Source organism: Ambystoma mexicanum, chromosome 6q (genome assembly GCF_040938575.1).
Source record: "Ambystoma mexicanum isolate Mex_15411 chromosome 6q, UKY_AmexF1_1, whole genome shotgun sequence".
In the NCBI taxonomy this organism is placed as follows: Eukaryota; Metazoa; Chordata; class Amphibia; order Caudata; family Ambystomatidae; genus Ambystoma; species Ambystoma mexicanum.
Window position 1 is genome coordinate 429,221,712 of NC_090937.1, and position 15,567 is coordinate 429,237,278.

General features: G+C 47.2%; 1 protein-coding gene and 1 long non-coding RNA gene across 6 annotated transcripts in view; one reads left to right on the plus strand and one right to left on the minus strand.

Annotated features, from left to right (window-relative positions):
- Positions 1-15,567, plus strand: part of LINGO2 (leucine rich repeat and Ig domain containing 2) — a 5,916,036-nt gene that overhangs the window by 1,508,263 nt on the left and 4,392,206 nt on the right. The window lies entirely within an intron of this gene.
- Positions 13,908-15,567, minus strand: part of LOC138515524 (uncharacterized) — a 218,977-nt gene continuing 217,317 nt past the window's right edge. The window contains exon 4 of the long non-coding RNA XR_011282048.1: positions 13,908-15,476. This is a non-coding gene — a long non-coding RNA (uncharacterized lncRNA). The remainder of the gene's footprint in view (positions 15,477-15,567) is intronic.

Sequence of the window (15,567 nt, forward strand, 5' to 3'; positions counted from 1 at the left end):
TCCACTGCTGCTTGAAACGTGAAGCCAAAAATTAGACTAACAAATCTGTCCTTTTTATATTTTTCACCACTTTGGATAACAAGTTATGAGTCTCTAAAAAATGTTCATTATTTATTCTTAGCAGCAAGCAGTCATGCTTTATCTGTCACTGGAGCAAGGAGTAGACCCACCTTTGCTGGATTTCCTTCTAGGAGCAGTTTAGGACCTTTTCACACATCCATTTCCTGGCCTGGAGGATCTGCCATTGTTCATTCCTTGGTTGTAGACAAAAGTCTGGCCTAACCCACGATTATCATATGTCAGTGAGTTTCTGCTGAGAGGATTTCCCTCCCCTTGGGGGGAAACTTGTTTTTCCACTTCTTGCAGGCCCAGCCAGGCTAATTTATTCTTAGTTTCTTGACTTAAAATCCAGCAGAAACCAAACTTGTTGCATCAAACGACACAGATAAATTACATTCTTAGCTTTAAACCTGTGGAATCAAAAACAACTGAGATCTGTATTCCTTTTAGCACCAATCCTTTAATATTTGCTAATCCAACAGACTTTTAGAATAGATAACGTTGAAGTTTCATCAGGACAGCCCATCTGACAGGGCTGTCATTCACAGATATCCCAGTGTGCTGCACACAGATTTTGACAGGGACTTTCATTCACAGGCAATCCAGTTTTCTGATAATATGTTTTGCTCTTCACATTTTAGGACTTTCTACATTCACATTGCTTCATTAGATTAAATGAATTTTCATGCCAAGCAAGATTTTGAGTGTTCAAACATTATTATGTACAGGCCTTTTGGAGTTTTTGAAGCAAAATAAATGTCATTTACAGGCACATTTTTGGGTTTCATTTTGCAAAGTGCTGCTTCTCCTTCTGTACTACATGTTTGCTTGTCATGGAGCCCACTGGCATATTTCCTGCAGTGTATGCTCTATTCCACCACACATGCACCATGGTTGGCAGGTTGTGCAGCCATCTTTTTGTGTGTTGGAAAACGCGGTTTTGGAGGTTTTTGGCACGCACAAGAGTTTTGCCGCCATTGTTGCTCTTTCTTGTACCATAAATAGCAGAGTGATGCTGCATCGTATAGCAAAGTGGGTCAATATATCCCACATGTTTATGACACTAAAATCGTGGAAAAGAAAAAAACTCTCAAAAAAAGCGTGGGTTTGCTAAATGCAACAAGCAAAAAGTCAATCTTGATCCACAAGCTCAAGCAGCAATATCGGAACTGGTTACATCTGCATAGAAAGAAAATGTTGAACCAGGATGCAGAGAAAATGTTGAACAAGATCAGAACAAAAAACACGGCTGAAATTTGGGCCACTATTAACATGATGGATTATAAACCCTATATCAACAAAGACTTGCACTGATCATTATGCCAAATTCCGGAACAATGAAGAAGCAGCCATCACCTCTTTGTTTTTGCTTTGTCACCCCGAGTGGGATGGGTATGCCCAGACGTGGGTCCCGTGCCTGCTGGGCCTAGAGACCCAAGCTACTCCTCACTGATGAGCCCCAAAAAGGGTGAAACATATTTGGGGATGCTCGTGGTCTCGTGCAGAAGGGATGTGACCTAGCAGTTTGGACTGGACTGCCCAGTTTGGGGTGGGGCCAGGCCTGATTTGCATATGGTCTTTCCCCTTCTGTAATAGCTTGGCAGGCGAAGAATGGTGGTCTGGAGGGTTGCCCAGTGCAACGCCAGTGGTTAAGATTCATTCTAAACCTTCCAGCCATGACCTCTTTGTTTTTGCTTTGTCACCCCGAGTGGGATGGGTATGCCCAGACGTGGGTCCCGTGCCTGCTGGGCCTAGAGACCCAAGCTACTCCTCACTGATAAGCCCCAACAAGGGTGAAACATGTTTGGGGATGCTTGTGGTCTCATGCAGAAGGGATGTGACCTAGCAGTTCGGGCTGGACTGTCCCTTTTGGGGTGGGGCCAAGCCTGATTTGCATATGGTCTTTCCCCTTCTGTAATGGCTTGGCAGATGAAGAACGGTGGTCTGGAGGGTTGCCCAGAGCAACGCCAGAGGTTAAGATTCATTCTAAACCTTCCAGCCATCACCTCTTTGTTTTTGCTATGTCACCCCGAGTGGGATGGGTATGCCCAGACGTGGGTCCCGTGCCTGCTGGGCCTAGAGACCCAAGCTACTCCTCACTGATGAGCCCCAACATGGGTGAAACATGTTTGGGGATGCTTGTGGTCTCGTGCAGAAGGGATGTGACCTAGCAGTTTGGGCTGGACTGCCCCTTTTGGGGTGGGGCCAAGCCTGATTTGCATATGGTCTTTCCCCTTCTGTAATGGCTTGGCAGGCGAAGAACGGTGGTCTGGAGGGTTGCCCAGAGCAACGCCAGTGGTTTAGATTCATTCTAAACCTTCCAGCCATCACCTCTTTGTTTTTGCTTTGTCAGCCCGAGTGGGATGGGTATGCCCAGACGTGGGTCCCGTGCCTGCTGGGCCTAGAGACCCAAGCTACTCCTCACTGATGAGCCCCAACAAGGGTGAAACATGTTTGGGGATGCCTGTGGTCTCGTGCAGAAGGGATGTGACCTAGCAGTTCGGGCTGGACTGCCCCTTTTGGGGTGGGGCCAAGCCTGATTTGCATATGGTCTTTCCCCTTCTGTAATGGCTTGGCAGGCGAAGAACGGTGGTCTGGAGGGTTGCCCAGAGCAACGCCAGTGGTTAAGATTAATTCTAAACCTTCCAGCCATCACCTCTTTGTTTTTACTCAGAGAAAGAGGGGCACAACAAATGTAGAAGAACACCTGATCATGGATTCACAATCTATTGAAGATATCATCAGCACAGCAAATAACTCAAAAGCCCCAGGCCCCGATGGGTTGACAAATGAAATGATGAGACGAAACCCAGATGAATGGGCAAGGTTCCTTCACCATCTGTTCAAATGCATCACGATTTCAGAAAAAGTGCCAACATCATGGAAATCGGCAGACATTGTACCAATCTTTAAGAAGGGCTCAAGGATGGACCCAGAAAATTACCGTTCAATAGCCTTGCTAGACATGGCTGGCATGGTGTTTGTCACAATACTATTGAAAGCATCAACTAAGTGGAGTATCAAGGCTGGTCATAGAGACTTTTGGCAAGAAGGCTTTGTTAAGGGGATTGGAAGCCCCCTAAACATTCTTCTGATCAATCTCCTAAAGGCAAGGACAGAGAGGAAGAGGAAGAGGGGTCAGAAGATGTTCTTAACATTTATTGATTTGTCTCAAGCCTTCGACACGATCAGAACACAACAGTTGTGGAAAAAAAATGGTAGATTGGAAATGCCCAAGTGTGGTTGTGGAAAACCTCAAAGATCTATACTCTGAAACATCCATAAGAATAAGGTAAGATAAATCAGGCTTATTTACCAACACCATATCGACGAATATAGGTTTGAAGCAAGGCTGTCAACTAGCCCCAGAGCTTTTCAATCTCTTTGTGTCAGATGTGGAAGATGCTTTCTTGCTTACCCGAAAATTCCTGCCAAAGATCACAGGAACATCCATCAGCAGATTATTATAAGTCGAAAACAGTGTGCTGTTATATCAGACACCTATAGGTCTACAGCATCAATTGGATGCATTACAATCTTATGTAGAGACCAATGATCTAAGAATAAATACAGCAAAATCACGAATCATTACATTTGCAGTAGAAAATGACATGCATGCAAAGAAGAAACCCATGTGGAGTCTTAATGGTGAAAAGATCTTGGAGGTCCGGTCATTCAGCTACTAGGGAGTTTGTATAAACACCAGTAAGTGTGACGCACCGAGAGTCCAACTAATAACAAAAATGGCCAAAGATCTTGCTGCTCAAGGAAGTGTATTGTTGAAGAGACATTGCAGATTCACGTTAGAGCCATTGGTGATGTTTTACTGGATAAAGGTGGTGCCTATTTTACCTTACGGCGCAGGGACACCTTTTTCATTTCCGGAAGAAACGTGGTCCATTGTGGAAGGTATGTTTTGAAAAACAGTTCTTTGATTGCCAAAGAGCTTACCTATACAGGTAATAAGAAGGGAACTGGCTCTAACATCCCTCAAGGCTGTTGCAGTGTGGAAATCCTAATCACTTTATCCTAAATGTGTTGAGTATGACCCCAGAGGAGGTTTTCAGGTCTTGAAGAAGGCAATAGAAGACAATAGTGAAAGGAAATGGAGGGAAATCTGCCAGGCAATTGTCCATGATTTGGATGAATTGGATGATGTACTGGTAAGAGATCCTAGCCGAATTAAAAGAAAATTATATATAAGAGACTGGATTGCAACCCAGGAGGAGATACAAAGATTCAAACAGCATGGTGATAACTGGCTTAAAGCTGGGAGACTAAATGTGCTTCCCAGTTATTTGAAGATATTCGCGAAATGGTTTTTCAGAACACAGTACATGTGTTTCCGACTGAATATACTACCGACAATATACTACCGACAAGAGAAATACTACAAAAGAGAAAAAGGCATGGACACCTCATGTAGATTATGCTGGATGAAGGACCCAATAGAATCGCTAAAACACCTGACACTTACCTGCTCGGAACTGAGAGATGTGAGAGATCCCTTTTTGGGAGAATTGATGGAAATGTATGTTAGTAGGTCTGTGGATGATTGGTGCAAAATACTGATGGAAAGAGAAAAAACACACATCACCCTGGCCTTGATAAAATTCTTGTTGCCTGTATTTAGAAAAATTGACAATTGTGCCTCAACAGGTAGGTAATATATTTTAAAATGAAGACATCTAAATATCGTGGACAATGAATGGAATACTGCATTTTATTTTTTTACGTTTTCATTGTTTTGGGGAAGAATATGGCTAAAGGTTTTCTATGTTGCAAACCATTTTGAGCTAATAATAAATAAACCCATAAATAAATACATACATATTTTCTATTACATTGAAGCCCCTGGGCTGTGGCCAGTGGCATGTGGCTCTTTGTTTTTGGAGTGGCTGGAATTTATGATGAGGCCTATTTTAAAAAAAAAAAAAAACAGGAGGTTGCACAGGTGTACCACTTAGAGCAGTGACCCTAAATAAGAAAGAATAGGAAGAACAAACAATTTGTCTTCCTAGAATTCTATACAATTATTGTGTGACTCATTGAAGGGGTGAAAGGTAATGTTCTATCGCTTCTCATTATGTCACGTTGGGGTGGGGTCAAATGACATCACTTCCTGTGATGTCATCAGAGGTCAAGGGTCATGTAATATCACTTCCGATACCCCAGGCATTTTGGTGAACTGACATCCCTTTGCAAAATCATCAAAGACAGCCAAGGCCTAGGTTCAGCATATGTAGAAGGCAGGAGGAAGACCCATATACAGCAACCTAGACAAGGATCAGCAGAGAGGCACCCTTGAAAAGCAGGCACCAAATCCAACAATGATTAAGGGCAATCCTCCCACACTCATGCAACACCAAACTCAGATAAAAACTCCAAACAAAAATGGAGGCATTACCAATTGTGCAACATCAACAATAGAACATGACACTGGATCATAATGGTACCTGAACACAAAACTGATAAAAATCATGGTCATACATGAAGCATCACAGAGCACATGTCAGTCCCCCTGCTAATCCTCCAAACACCAGCCCCGCTCTGTTCTATGTATAATTTATGCACCACAACGGCAACCATGTTAATATTATTTAATTTGTATCTCTGACCTCTATTGGCCATTTTCTAAAAATTATGGCTTGTAACACCATTACTATGCCGACAACACACACATGTATAATAGATTAAAATCTGTGCCTGAAGCAACTGACAGAAGTATTGCATGTGCCAATGCAATTAAAACCTGTATGACTGAAAGCAAGCTTAAGCTTAATCCCAAAAAAACAAGGTCATGGTGCTTGTCCCAAAACATCTCCTTAATTATCTACACTCTAATGACTGTTTGAAAATATTTGATTCAGACACCCCTCTTTCTAGGAAGGTGACAATTATTGGTTGCATTCGGCAAGCTTTCTTCTCCCTTCTGAAACCTATTCTGTCATTTATACCTAGAACTGAAAATGCAAGAGTTGTAGGGAAAATTGTGTTCTCCAGGCTTAATTATGGTGGCACTCTTCTTCTGGGGGCCCCAGAGACTCAAATACATTGTCTCCAGGTAGCCTAGAATGCAGCCATCAGGTTGATGTTTAATTTACCTAAGATAGCCCCCATCTCTGTCCATCGAAGAAGATTGCACTGGCTTAAAGTGAAGAGAAGGATCAAGTTTTGAACACTATGGGCCTCATTACAAGTACTCCGGTCCGGAATTAACACTGCCGGTAAAACCATACCGGCACCGTTTCCATGTCCGCGCAATCATGACCCGCGGCCCCGGTAATAGCACCACCCTAAACCGCCACCGCGGAAATAGGGTTCCCCTTAAGTCCGTCTGCACGGAAACCCCTCCGTTACCGGCAACACTAAACACCGTGAGCATCACAACTAGCGCGGACACGGAAATACCGGGAAAAAAATGGTGGAAATACCGTGATCCCGGTGGCGGAACCGCCGCCACCGCGAACATGGCGTTATACACTGCCTGCTGAACTGAATCAGGGCACAGGTGCACCAAATCAGCCCAGCTGGACCTAGCAGGCCACTGGGAGCCTACAAAAGGGCCACACCCAGCCCAACACAACACAGAACCATGCAGGCAGCAGGTCTAGTAGCACTGGGACTGGGCCTACTCAACCAACAGGCAGTACTGCACATGGTGGCAGTAATGGCGCAGAGGAGGAGGCGTAGGCGGAGGAGGCGCAGGCGGCAACCAGCCAACCCTGCAGCTATGGCAAACCCCATTGCCCAGCCAGCCCGACCCCGCCGCCAGCCACCAATACCACGCATCAGGGCCTCACCCTGGAACCTCACCCCAGGACAGATCCACACCCTATACCGGCTGGACCGTCCAACAATCCTGCACATCACCGCCATGATTGAGGACAACATCAGCAGCCTAATTGACACCCCCACCGCCATCCCCCCCCTCTTGAAGGTTGTCTCAGTTCTGCATTTCCTTGGCACTGGCACCTATCAACACACGGTTGGTGAGCTGCACGGCATATCACAACCGTGTTTCTCAAAAATCCTGGTACAGGTACTGGATGCCCTGTTGCGCCATGTGTCGGAACACATAGCCCTACCCCGCACCCTCCCCGAGGTCATTGCCACCAAGTTGGCCTTCCATGCCATAGCAGGCATGCCAAATTGCATAGGCGCAGTTGACTGCACCCACGTCGAGCTGACAGTACCACATGCAATTGAGGCGGTGTTCCGCAATAGGAAACAGTATCACTCTTTGAATGTCCAGATGGTTTGTGATGCCATGCAACTGATCACACACTGCTGTGCACGTTTCCCAGGCTCATCACATGACTCAATGGTACTGCGGAATTCCACGTTGCCACGGTACATGGAACGCTATGCCGGACAAAGCACATGGCTATTGGGTGAGTACAGCTGACGATGCTACAACCCTGTCGGAGTGGTGTGTGTGTGTCCAGGCCAATGAGCATTGTGAGTGTGCCGCTGTGACCGCACATGCATCACCCCCCTTCCATCTACCAAATACACAGCGGATGCCAAACATCATGAAGGAAGACATGACAGGGCACCACAATGTGCCCGTGCACACGCTGCCACAGCCAATCCCGTCACTGTCCCATTAACCCTGTGCCACTGCAGACACCCACCCTCAATTGAAACACTGCCCCAAAAAGCACGGGAGGCGTGTAAATGAGACGACGTGTATTTACTACTTCCGTACAGTGGAGTCACTCTGCCATGTGTGGACAGCACTGCACCATGACATGCACACAATCAAATTTCACCCGCAGGGCGCAGTAAACATGCAAGTTAATGTGTAGGCCCATATGCAGTCAGCGACATACCTCGTGATGGCCGAAACATACCTCCAGACAGTGCATGGTACATATGCATGAATGAATGATGATACAAGAATGCACAGCAGCAGATGAGGACATGATGCCACAAACACTGACATGTTCCCCCATCTACATCCCATGTAGGTGATGCGGGATATGCACTCACGCCATGGATGATGACACCTGTACGGAGACCAAGGAACAGGCATGAAGAGGCATACAATAGGGCACATATCCGCACACGTGGAATGATTGAGAGGACATTTGGACTGCTGAAGGCCCGTTTCCGCTGTCTGAGCAGATCTGGCGGATCACTGCTGTACAGCCCAGTGAAGACGGGCAAAATCACGCTCGTATGTGCCATGCTGCACAATATATGCCTGCGCAGGAACATCCCAATGCCACCAGACGCAGATGAGGAAGATGGGGATGGGGATGGAGATGGGGATGGGGATGGGGATGGAGATGGGGATGGGATGGCACCGCCTCCCCCTGGGGGTCCACATGATGGCCAGAGTACACGGGATACCCTGATTCGCATTTACTTTTGAGTCGCAGCACATTCACAGAAATGCACAAACATGGTGACGACAATGAATTAATAGTTGCACTGCAAAATAAATGATCAATGTCCACACATGTATGTCTTGATTTGAAATGGTGATGTATTGATGTGATAACAACAGGGAAGAAGGTGCATTGGTTAGGGAAGCTGTACACCCGGGGCCACCCACCACCCAAACGTGCCCACCCCCACCCAGAGCCCATTGTCCAAACCCCCAAAACTACCTACCCCACCACTCAAACGTGCCCACCCCTCTCCCACCCTTGTAGTCCACATGTGTCCTGCACTGCCCCACACACATGCCATCACTTCCGCGTGCGCTTCTGTGCCTGTGCAACCTTGCCCGAAGGACCCGTTAGCCTACTCGAGCGCCTCCTTGGACTGGCAGTGGTGGAGCTGGATGGGGTGGTAGTGTTTGATGGGCCAGAATCTGGGATTGAGGGCATCCGTGCCAGATTTGCCTGTTGGCCAACCAACATGGCCTCTACAAGCCTGGAGGTGTGGTCGTTGCCCTCCCGCACATGGCGTGCAAGGGTCACTATGGTGCTCGCAAAGCGTCCAATGGACCTCGACAGGCGACGCACTGAGGCGCTGTAGCTCTCCCTCTGCAGCCTGGATTCCTCTAGCTGCCTCTCCACCAGCTGGGTGAGGGTAGCCTGCTGGTCCTCCATCCGCTGCATGCGGGCATTCAGTTCGGCCATGGATGGGGTGGGCGACCTCATGGGACTCCCCAGTGAAGTGGGGCTGAACCCCAGCTCATGGAAGGAGCCCAGGTCTTCCAATGTGGGCATCTCCCCCTGTGGCCCCGTTTCCGAGTGCTCTTGCGGGGCACTGTTATCACTGCAGGCCGCCCCCTCTGCAGTGCTGCTGCCTTCGGTGTTGTGTTGGGTGTCCATGATAGGTTCCCGTGGCACCTGTCTAGACTCAGCCAGTGTGGAGACGGTGGGGATGTCGGTGGTGGTGGTGTGCCGCACATCTGTAGTGGCTGGTAATGTGGCCAGAGGTGCAGAACTGCCGGCAGCATCCTCCTGTGTGGTGGCAGTGGCTAGTGTACTTGCCGATGCAGATTGGCTGGCCTGTTGTGCAGTATCACTGTCACTTGAAACGGCTGTGGGGACACAAAGGGCATGCAATTAGTGTTGTTGTGGTGGCAGATGGGTGCATCACATGCGTCATTAAGATTGTACATTGAATAGTGTTAGTCACATGCATCTGATTGCTGGTGTCTGCATTCAGTGATATTGGTTGCCATACGGATCATGATGGGTCCTTTGGCCCACACATGCACTGCCTGGTGGGGGGGGGTTGTTAATGGGTCCTTTGGCCCACACATGCACTGCCTGGGGGGGGGTTGTTAATGGGTCCTTTGGCCCACACATGCACTGCCTGGGGGGGGGGTTGTTAATGGGTCCTTTGGCCCACACATGCACTGCCTGGGGGGGGGGGGGGTTGTTAATGGCATATTTACATGTGGCATTCATGTTTGGGCACTTACCGGCATCTGCAGGTGGGCTCACTCCTGCCTCAGCCTGCCCGATCCCATGGATTCCCTCTAGGTGGAGGACGCTGCTGCAACGCTCCTCCCATGCTTGCAGCCTCAGTGGGGAAGGGGGTCCTCCGCCTGTCCCACCGCTGCGTTGGCGGTGCGTGGAAATGAGGTTGCGTACCCTCAGCCTCAGGTCGTCCCAACGCTTGTGGCAGTCCTTCACGCTCCTCACTGCCACGCCCACGGCGGTGCACTTGCGTGCAGCTTCGGCCCACACCTCCTTCCTCCGCTGCTGTGTGGCACGCTGTTGGTCGGCGCTGAACAGCATCTCAGCATTGTCCACAATGTGCTCCACCAAGACGGTTAGCTCCGCCTCGCTGAAGCGCTGTTTGCGCTGCCTCTGAGCAGGAATCCTGGCAGACATGGTGGTGGTCCCTTTTGGCTTCTCAGAGTTAGGATTGTGCTTGTGCTGGCTCTGGATGGCAATGGATTGTGCTTTTATATGATGGCCGCCTCTCTGTTTCCTGTTTTGGCGATCATGGTATTTCCGGTTCCGTGTCCGTGGTGGCGGAGGCGGAAACGGGTTTAGCGCCACTTGTGGCTTCGTTATTTCCATTTCCGTGGGGTTTTCCGTGACGGCGGTAACAACGTTTCCGAGTCCGTGTGGTGCGCGCGACCGACAGCGTGTAATCGGACGGTTTTTCCGCAACCTTGCGGACACGGAAACGTTTTTACCGCCGTCACGGATTTTGCACGGTCCCGGACTGGCAGGTTGTAATGAGGCCCTATGTCTGTTATATTAATGTATTCAAGGCTTAGCACCAAGGTATCTGGCATCAAAAGTTCAACCGTACCAGCCACATCAAAACCTGCAATCATCTGGTGAAAACGTGTTACTTGTCTCCTCATCCCACTATGCTACTCAGGGGGACTACTGTTTTTCCATCAGGGACCTTTGTTTATGGAATTTACTTCCAGCTGATTTGGAAATATTAGTTCCTTTGCTGATTTTCGCTCTGAGCTGAAACCATGCTTGTTTGATCGAAACTAGAACCGGTAAAGAGGGCTCTTGAGTAAGCTAAGTTATCATCAGTGTCCTAGATGCAGTGTTTGCTGCTTGGTTCCCTAAGGATATGTGCGTAATAAATCCTCAATATCAATATCAATATCAATGTGCATGCAACCAGAAGCACATTCTGTACCACGCTCAAACATGAGCTGAACAGGTGTCTAAGGCAATCATGAATGCAAGGACGCTCCATTAAAGGTCCCTGTACATTTGAGTTCTCCAAAGCCCCTCAATTTCTTGCAGATCTGCTGAGGACATGCTAGCGACAAGATAACCATAGTCACAGCTGTCACCAAATATTTAGGACACACTAGGATGCACACCGTGTATGATACCATGTGACCAGTGTACAGATTTGGCGGCACAAGCATGGATGAAGTAAAGAAAATTCCTGCCCGTCAAGCCATTATTAAATGATTCAACACACACACACACAAATGACTTCATGAGGAGTTGCAAACACCCACCTGCAGGTCTGCACCCATAGCATAATGGCCCCATACACTAAGGTAACACAGACAAGTCACTGGTTGCACATCTTCCTGATCACCCATAAGAGGATAGCAAATTGTAAGCATGGGAACGTGTATCACTCATGAATCCCCTACAGATAAAATGTACTTACCAAGTGGATCAAGTAGGTGCTATGTCAAAACATATCCCAAATATTGACAAAGAAATCTAGAGCCAAAGACATGGCAGTACAAATGATTAAAAATCCACACAATCCTGGAAATGATACACATATATACCAGATAGCTACTGCACCCTACATGGAACGTTAGATCACACAATGGTAATTGCCAATCTCATATGACCGTGCCCATATGAGTCATATTTATTGTAACCCCAACAACCAGCAAAAACATGGGCCAAATCAACATGACCACCAAACATATAAAGGGTGACGTTGGTAGGACAACACATTTCCTAAGGAAATCATTTTTTGACCTGCTATTGAAGCATATTCATTAGACCTTAATATACTTGCAAATATTGCGCTATTGCAGGCCTTATGTGGCCAGCTAAAATCCTAGAAAATGTTGCTGCTATTCAACTACAGAGGTTTGTGTAAGTTCATGACCTTCTTGACACATTTCAATTGGCCTTTAGGCTCTGCCATGGTACTGATAGAGCTATCATTGCAGTATGGGATGACATCCTGAAATTTGTCAATGAGGTTGTCCTTAGCCTGTTGGTGATGCTCAACCTATTGGCAGTATTTGACGCGGTCGACTTCGAAATCTGTAAACTTAGTCTGTCAGGGGTCACGCACGTGTCGGATCACTTGTTGAAATTGTTCTCATCCTTTCTATTGGATTGGGCTCAGCATGTAGAAATTGACACCTACTATTCTACCACTCTTATTGTCCCTTGTGGTGTTCCACAGGGCCCTTCCCTTGCTCCTCTGCTTTTCAATATTTATATTCAACCATTATTGTTTATCTTCTCGATGTTTGAACTGAGTTACCGCTCTTGTGCAGATGATACTCAAATTTATGTTAGGATTGATAATGCAACACGTTCAATACAAAGCATCTCTGACTGTGCTCCGGAAATTAAAAGATGGATGCTAGCTAATTACCTTCGACTCAACCTCTCTAAAATGGAAATTATTTTGCTGGGACGAAAACATCTCCTGAATGAATCACAGCACCTCCCACTTTGTCCAGCACTATTTGGCATGCCTACTGCCTTCTCACACAATCAAAGAAAATGCACGCTGCATATGGAAGTCTAATTCGACAATTTGCAGATTAGCGAGATAATCTAATCTATCTACAATGGGATTAGATGTCTATGACACATCCTCCCATTTATCTCTGCAGCAGTTGATAGTCGATTGGTCAATACCAGGCTTAACTATTGCAATGCGATACTGATTGGGATCCCAGCATGCCAACTTCACCACCTACAGGTTGCCCAGAATGCAGCAGTTAGACTCCTTTTTAGTCTACCTAAACCCGACTCTGTGTCCCTCTCACGCTGTTTACTTCATTGGTTGCCATTAATCAGATGATCCTTCATAAGGTCCACTGTGTTGTTTCTAAGTGCATTCATGTCCTGGCCCCTGCATACCTGGTTGCCAAAATGACTCCTTATCATCCGGGATGATCTCTTCATTCTTCTGCTCAAATGTTACTGATAGTTCTCACCTCTCAATTCCTCCACAGAGGTGACAGATGTGTTTGTTCCTCTGCCATTGAATGCTATTCCCTTTGTTCTTTGGAATCCTGAGTGCCTCCAAAAATTATGAAAGAAACTCAAAACTTTAATGTTTTATGCAGTCATATGTATAGTTTCTCTCTTTGGTTCTCTTAAATTAACATCAGCACCCAGATCCCATCTCTATTTGGCTGTCCTCACTGAGTAATTACTGTGGTACAAATAAACAAATCAAATCAAATCACAATAAGTGTGTAACAGAGCCCCTAGAAATTGGGATGCACAGAAATGTGGTGTGGCACAAAGGCTGCATGAGCTTCATGCTGCTAAATGCGGTTTATGCACCGAACAGCAACTGGTAATGGCCTCAACCACAAAACGTCATGTCCGTATCATGTAAAAATGAAATACTCACACATTCACTAGAGATTATGATCATCCTCGAAATGGCTCCAACTACAACCAGTACTCAACACAGTACCCATGCAATCCTGACACATATATGTGGACAATACCATGAGCCATGAACACATGGCCTGTGGACCATGTCAATTACCAGAAATACCACCATAGTATGACCTTCAACCTTGTGGCACACATGACCCAATAGCACAGCGACATGACTTGCAAAGTACATAGACACAGGGTCAGAACCACACTCATCCACCCATTTGCCAGAATGCAAGACTGTTCTTCATTCGGTCCAATAACAACATAACTGCATGGTCGTGAATGAAACATATGAACCTGTAATCAACTGGTATAAAGTACACAACAAGCATAGATTAATTCTATATCTAACGTTTAGAAGAAAACAGTATTTCATTAATGTAACCCAATCTTCCCCAACACTAATCTAAACCCACCCACAAAATATCACAGGTCCCTGTCCTCTGCATACAGTTCTACTTTTGTCTCGGCCAAGGCCAACAGAGCTCATACTCTGCCTCTATCATTCTTGCTGCAGCCTCCATCTGGGGGTGTTCAATTGTCTGCCTCCTCTTGGCCTCTATATCTTCTGCAACCCTAAGGAAATCATTCTCAATGGATGCACTAGACTGGTCCATGGCTTGCTTGGCATTAGCCCTGGCCCTGGCAATGGCTGTGGCCTCTGCAGCAGCCCTGGCAGCAAGCCTTCCTCCTGCAGCCTCATATGTGCATACACACGGCCACTGCCATCACCTGTGGCTGAACCCTGTGCCTGACCTCCTGCCTTTCCTTCCTCGTGGCGTGATGCAATTGGGTCACCCAAGCTGCCTTTCTTCTTATTTCCACCCTTCTCAGAGGCAATAATACATGTTACCTGGCAAACCCTCTATGTGTTGGTTCTCCCTCCCCAAAGATGATCTGCTGTGGTAGGAGTCACCCATCCTGGCACTATCCTAGATTGAGTGGATATCCTCCACAGTCTGCTCTCCAGATACCTGAACTGCCCCCTGGTTTCCAACCACTGAGACCTCCCTCACAGCTGTCTCACTGGATGTGCCCTTGTTTAACTCCCTGTGTACCTCTGCTTCAACCAGGGATAATGGGGCATACAAAGAGGTGGGGGGGGGTACAGCACGGGAGGAGCCTGATCCTATATCAAGAGTTAAGGCCTCACTCAAGGCAGAGGTGGCAACAGAGTAGGAGGGCATCGAGATTGACTGCCAACATAATCTACCTCTGCGATGTGCTGCCACCATCGAATTGAGGAGCATGACCAGCTCTTTGTGATGTTGGGCAGCGTGCTATTGAACAGCAACCACATCATCACAGAGAGCATTGATTGTCTGTTTTCCAGTCACCAGCAGTGGCAGCACTGTTTCTGCATATTCTCATCTGGAAATGAGGTGGGGTGTGCCTCGGAGGAGGCATCAGAGCAGGCGTGTAGCATGGTGGCAGAGGTCTTTGGGGGCAGGAGCTTGTACAGTCACTCCTCACGGCCCCTGCACAGCTTGCTTTATCATTTCCCTCTCTGCAGCATGCATTGTGCCATTGGATCCTCCACCAGACATATAGGGCACCCCCTCACAGCCCTCCTAACCCACATCCACATAAAACCCTGCCACATTAAGTGAGGTTTCCTGGGATACAAACCCCTGTCCCTCTGCTGCTGAGGTGTCTACAACAAGACATTCCCAATGTCCTCACCCTCCTCAGCAGTGCCCTGGGATGTGTCAGCAAACACAGCCACATACCCACCCCTCTTCCCTTCCTGTGGTTCTTGATGTGATGGAGACTATCTGGGATCTTTGGATGTCTTGTCCATGATATGTTGCTGCTCCTCAGATAAAGGTCCCTCTTCGGTTGTTAATGACACTGCAAAAGAAGAAAAAAGAAAATCACCATCGCTAAGATCATGTCATTTTTCTGCAGGCAAATGTGAAATGTGGCCATGTAGATATATGGG